Source organism: Rutidosis leptorrhynchoides, chromosome 3, assembly GCF_046630445.1.
Source record: "Rutidosis leptorrhynchoides isolate AG116_Rl617_1_P2 chromosome 3, CSIRO_AGI_Rlap_v1, whole genome shotgun sequence".
Classification (NCBI taxonomy): Eukaryota; Viridiplantae; Streptophyta; class Magnoliopsida; order Asterales; family Asteraceae; genus Rutidosis; species Rutidosis leptorrhynchoides.
This window is the reverse complement of record NC_092335.1, coordinates 101,606,522-101,612,868: the sequence shown is the minus strand read 5'-3', so window position 1 is coordinate 101,612,868 and position 6,347 is coordinate 101,606,522.

The window sequence follows — 6,347 nt, the reverse complement described above, 5'->3', positions numbered from 1 at the left end:
CCGTGGTCAGCATTCAAACATCTGATGACTGGGTAGTATCGTCCCAGAAGCGAGGTCAACAAGCTAAAAGTAGAGCTTAAGGGATTACGAACACAAGGATTCGATATTACCATGTACGAACGACGATTCACAGAGTTGTGCTTATTATGCCCGAGAGGGTTCGAAGATGAAGAGGAGAAAATCGACGCATTTGTAAAAGGGTTACCAGAAAGGATCCAAGAAGATATAAGTTCACACGAGCCCGCTTCCATACAAAAGGCGAGTCGAATGGCTCATAAACTCATAAATCAGATTGAGGAAAGAGTTAAAAAGCAGACGGTCGAAGAAGCCAACACGAAACAAATCAAAAGAAAGTGGGAAGAAACCAGTGACAAGGGTCACAATTTTAACAATCAAAACACAATCACAACTTCAATCGCACCAATTATCGCAACAACAAACGCAACAACAATCATTCCAACAATAACTCCAACAACCATCCGAACAACAATAACCACCTCAACAATCGTCCCAACATCAATAACAACCGCAACAACAACAATTCCTATAACAATAATAATCAGAAAAAGCCATGCCAAAGGTGTGAAGAGTACCACCCGAATGAGTTCTGCACGACATTTTGCACCAAGTGTAAAAGAACTGGCCATGGTGCGAAAAAGTGTGAGGTCTACAGCCCAATGAATAACATAAATAAAAGAACAGATAATGTCGGAACAAGTAATGCCGCCTTTGTTTGTTATGGATGTGGAAAACTGGGCCACATTAGGAGTAATTACCCGAACCCAGAGAAAAATAATGGGCAAAGTAGTGGAAGAGTTTTCAATATTAATACGGCAGAAGTGCAGGAAGACCCGGAGCTTGTTACCGGTACGTTTCTCATTGACAATAAATCTGCTTATGTTTTATTTGATTCGGGTGCAGATAGGAGCTATATGAGTAGAGATTTTTGTGCCAAATTAAGTTGTCCATTGACGCCTTTGGATAATAAATTTTTACTGGAATTAGCAAACGGTAAATTAATTTCAGCAGATAATATATGTCAGAATCGAGAAATTAAACTGTTTAGCGAAACGTTTAAGATTGATTTGATACCAGTAGAGTTAGGGAATTTTGATGTGATAATCGGCATGGACTGATTGAAAGAGGTGAAAACAGAGATCGTTTGTTACAAAAATGCGATTCGCATCATACGAGAAAAAGGAAAACCCTTAATGGTGTACGGAGAAAAGAGCAAGCGAAGCTAAATCTTATTAGTAATTTGAAGGCGCAAAAACTAATAAGAAAAGGTTGCTATGCTGTTCTAGCACATGTCGAGAAAGTACAAACCGAAGAAAAGAACATCAATGATGTTCCCGTCGCAAAAGAGTTTCCCGATGTATTTCCAAAAGAATTACCGGGATTACCTCCACACCGATCCGTTCAAATAGACTTGGTACCAGGAGCTGCACCAATAGCCCGTGCTCCATATAGACTTGTATCCAGCGAAATGAAGGAACTCCAGAGCCAATTACAGGAACTTTTAGAGCGAGGTTTCATTCGACCAAGCACGTCACCTTGGGGAGCCCCTGTTTTGTTTGTCAAGAAGAAAGATGGTACATTCAGGTTGTGTTTCGACTACCGAGAGTTGAACAAACTTACCATCAAGAACCGTTACCCATTACCGAAAATCGATGACTTATTTGATCAATTACAAGGTTCGTCAGTTTATTCGAAGATTGATTTACGTTCCGGATATCATCAAATGCGGGTGAAGGAGGATGATATTTCGAAGACTGCTTTTAGGACGCATTACGGTCATTACGAGTTTATGGTTATGCTGTTTGGTTTAACTAACACACCAGCTGTATTCATGGACCTAATGAATCGAGTGTGTGGGCCATATCTTGACAAGTTTGTCATTGTCTTCATCAATGACATACTTATCTACTCAAAGAATGATCAAGAGCACGAAGAACATTTGAGAAAAGTGCTAGAGTTGTTAAGGAAAGAAAAACTGTACGCTAAGTTTTCAAAGTGTGCATTTTGGTTGGAAGAAGTTCAATTTCTCGGTCACATAGTGAACAAAGAAGGTATTCAGGTGGACCCGGCAAAGATTGAAACTGTTGAAAAGTGGGAAAACCCGAAAACTCCGAAACACATACGCTAATTTTTAGGATTAGCTGGTTACTACAGAAGACTCATCCAAGATTTTTTCAAAATAGCAAAACCCTTGAATGCATTAACGCATAAAGGGAAGAAATTTGAATGGAAGGATGAACAAGAAAAAGCATTTCAATCGTTGAAGAAAAAGTTAACTACGGCACCTATATTGTCATTGCCTGAAGGGAATGATGATTTTGTGATATATTGTGACGCCTCAAAGCAAGGCCTCGGTTGTGTATTAATGCAACGAACGAAAGTAATTGCTTATGCGTCTAGACAATTGAAGATTCACGAGCAGAGTTATACGACACATGATTTGGAATTAGGCGCGGTTGTTTTTGCATTAAAGACTTGGAGACACTACTTATATGGGGTCAAAAGTATCATATATACCAACCACAAAAGTCTCCAGCATATATTTAATCAGAAACAACTGAACATGAGGCAGCGTAGATGGATTGAATTGTTAAATGATTACGATTTTGAGATTCGTTACCATCCGAGGAAGGCGAATGTGTTAACCAACACTTTGAGTAGAAAGGACAGAGAACCTATGCGGGTAAAAGCTATGAATATAATTATTCGTACTAACCTTACTACTCAAATAAAGGAGGCGCAGCAGGGAGTTGTAAAAGAAGGAAAGTTGAAGAATGAAATACCTAAAGGATCGGAGAAACATCTTAATATTCGGGAAGACGGAACCCGGTATAGTGCTGAAAGAATTTGGGTACCAAAGTTTGGAGATATGAGAGAAAAGGTACTTAAGGAAGCACATAAAACCAGATATTCAATACATCCCGGAGCGGGGAAGATGTACAAAGATCTCAAGAAACACTTTTGGTGGCCGGGTATGAAAGCGGATATTGCTAACTACGTAGGAGAATGTTTGACGTGTTCTAAAGTCAAAGCTGAACATCAGAAACCATCGGGTCTACTTCAACAACCTGAAATCCCAGAATGGAAATGGGAAAACATTACCATGGATTTCATTACTAAATTGCCAAGGACTGCAAGTGGTTATGATACTATTTGGGTAATAGTCGACCGTCTTACCAAATCAGCACACTTTCTGCCAATGAGAGAAGATGATAAAATGGAGAAGTTGGCGCGATTATATTTAAAGGAAGTTATCTCCAGACATGGAATACCAATCTCTATTATCTCTGATAGGGATGTCAGATTTGTTTCAAGGTTTTGGCAGACACTGCAACAAGCATTGGGGACTCGTCTAGACATGAGTACTGCTTATCATCCACAAACTGATGGGCAAAGTGAAAGGACGATACAGACCCTTGAAGACATGCTACGAGCATGTGTTATCGATTTCGGAAACAGTTGGGATCAACACCTACCGTTAGCAGAATTTTCCTACAACAACAGTTACCATTCGAGTATTGAAATGGTGCCATTTGAAGCACTTTATGGTAGAAAGTGCAGGTCTCCGATTTATTAGAGTGAAGTGGGGGATAGACAGATTACGGGTCTGGAGATAGTACAAGAAACTACCGAGAAAATCATCCAAATTCAACAACGATTGAAAATTGCCCAGAGTCGAAAAAAGAGCTACGCGGACAGTAAAAGAAAAGATATAGAATTTGAGATTGGAGAAATGGTTATGCTTAAGGTTTCACCTTGGAAAGGCGTTGTTTGATTTGGTAAATGGGGGAAACTAAATCCAAGGTACATTGGACCATTGAGGATTATAGATCGTGTCGGACCAGTAGCTTACCAACTTGAGTTACCTCAACAACTCACGGCTGTACATAACACTTTCCACGTCTCAAATTTGAAGAAATGTTTTGCTAAAGAAGATCTCACTATTCTATTAGACGAAATCCAAATCAACGAAAAACTTCAATTCATTGAAGAACCCGTCGAAATAATGGATCGTGAGGTTAAAAGACTTAAGCAAAACAAGATACCAATTGTTAAGGTTTGATGGAATGCTCGTAGAGGACCCGAGTTCACCTGGGAGCATGAAGATCAGATGAAGAAGAAATACCCGCACCTATTTCCAGAAGATTCGTCAACACCTTCTACAGCTTAAAATTTCGGGACGAAATTTATTTAACGGGTAGGACTATAGTGACCCGAACTTTTCCATGATTATATATTAAATGAAAACTATATTTGCATGATTAAATGTTTCCAACATGTTAAGCAATCAAACTTGTTAAGACTTGATTTTTTGAAATGAGTTTTATATAGACAATTGACCACCCAGGTTGACCGATGATTCACGAACGTTAAAACTTGTAAAAAATATATATGATGATATATATATATATATATATATATATATATATATATATATATATATATATATATATATAGTTATCATGATATTATGATAAGAAAGTATCTCACTAGGTATATTAACAATGAGTTATATACATAAAATGAGACTATTGAATTAAGAAAACTCGAAGCGATAAATATAATGATTATCGTTATAACAACGTCATACTAAATACATATGTATCAAATTAAGATATTAATACACTATATCATTAAGCGTATTAACAATGAACTACACGAGTAAGATGAGACTACTAACTTAAGGATTTCGAAACAATACATATATGTAACGATTATCGTTGTAATAGTATTTTACACACACACACACACACACACATATATATATATATATATATATATATATATATATATATATATATATATATATATATATATATATATATATATGATATTAAGATATATTAATACACCATGTTAACATGTTAACATAACAATTTAACATCTCATTTAAGTGTAATAACAATGGATCAATTACATTTAACAAGATCGTTAACTTAAAGGTTCCAAAACAACACTTATATATAACGACTAACGATGACTTAACGACTCAGTTAAATGTATATACATATAGTGTATTAAGATGTATTAATACACTTTTGGAAGACTTCATGACATATATTAAAGTACTTCTACTTAACAAAAATGCTTACAATTACATCCTCATTCATTTTCATCAACAATTCTACTCGTATGCACCCGTATTCGTACTTGTACAATACACAGCTTTTAAGATGTATATACTATTGGTATATACACTCAATCATCAGCTCCTTAGTAGCCCATGTGAGTCATTAAACATGTGGGAACCATCATTTGACAACTAGCATGAAATATCTCACAAAATTACAAAAACTATTATAAATCATTCATGAATTATTTACATGAAAACAAACTTACACATCCTTTATATCTAATCCATATATCAACGACCAAAAACACCTACAAACACTTTCATTCTTCAATTTTCTTCATCTAATTAATCTCTCTCAAGTTCTATCTTCAAGTTGTAAGTGTTCTTCATAAATTCTATAAGTTTTAGTTTCATAAAATCAAGAATACTATCAAGTTTGCAAGATTACTTCCAAGCTTTCTAATACAATCCAAGTAATCATCTAAGCTCAAGAAATATTTCTTACTTATAGTAAGATATCTTTTTAATACAAGGTAATAGTTATATTCAAACTTTGATTCAATTTCTATATCTATAACTATCTTATTTTGAGTGGAAATCTTACTTGAACTTGTTTTCGTGTCATGATTCTACTTCAAGAACTTTCAAGCCATCCAAGAATCCTTTAAAGCTGGATCAATTTTTGTTACTTCCAGTAGGTTTACCTACTAAACTTGAGGTAGTAATGATGTTCATAACATCATTCGATTCATATATATATATATATATATATATATATATATATATATATAACTATCTTATTCGAAGATTTAAACTTGTAATCACTAGAACATAGTTTAGTTAATTCTAAACTTGTTTGTAAATAAAGTTAATCCTTCTAACTTGACTTTTAAAATCAACTAAACACATGTTCTATATCTATATGATATGCTAACTCAATGATTTAAAACCTGGAAATACGAAAAACACCGTAAAACCGGACATACGCCGTTGTAGTAACACCGCGGGCTGTTTTGGGTTTGATAATTAAAAACTATGATAAACTTTGATTTAAAAGTTGTTCTTCTGGGAAAATGATTTTTCTTATGAACATGAAACTATATCCAAAAATCATGGTTAAACTCAAAGTGGAATTATATTTTTCAAAATGGTCATCAAGATGTCGTTTTTTCGACGGAAATGACTACCTCTTTAAAAAATGACTTGTAACATGTATTTCTGACTATAAAATTATACTTTTTCTGTGTAGATTCAT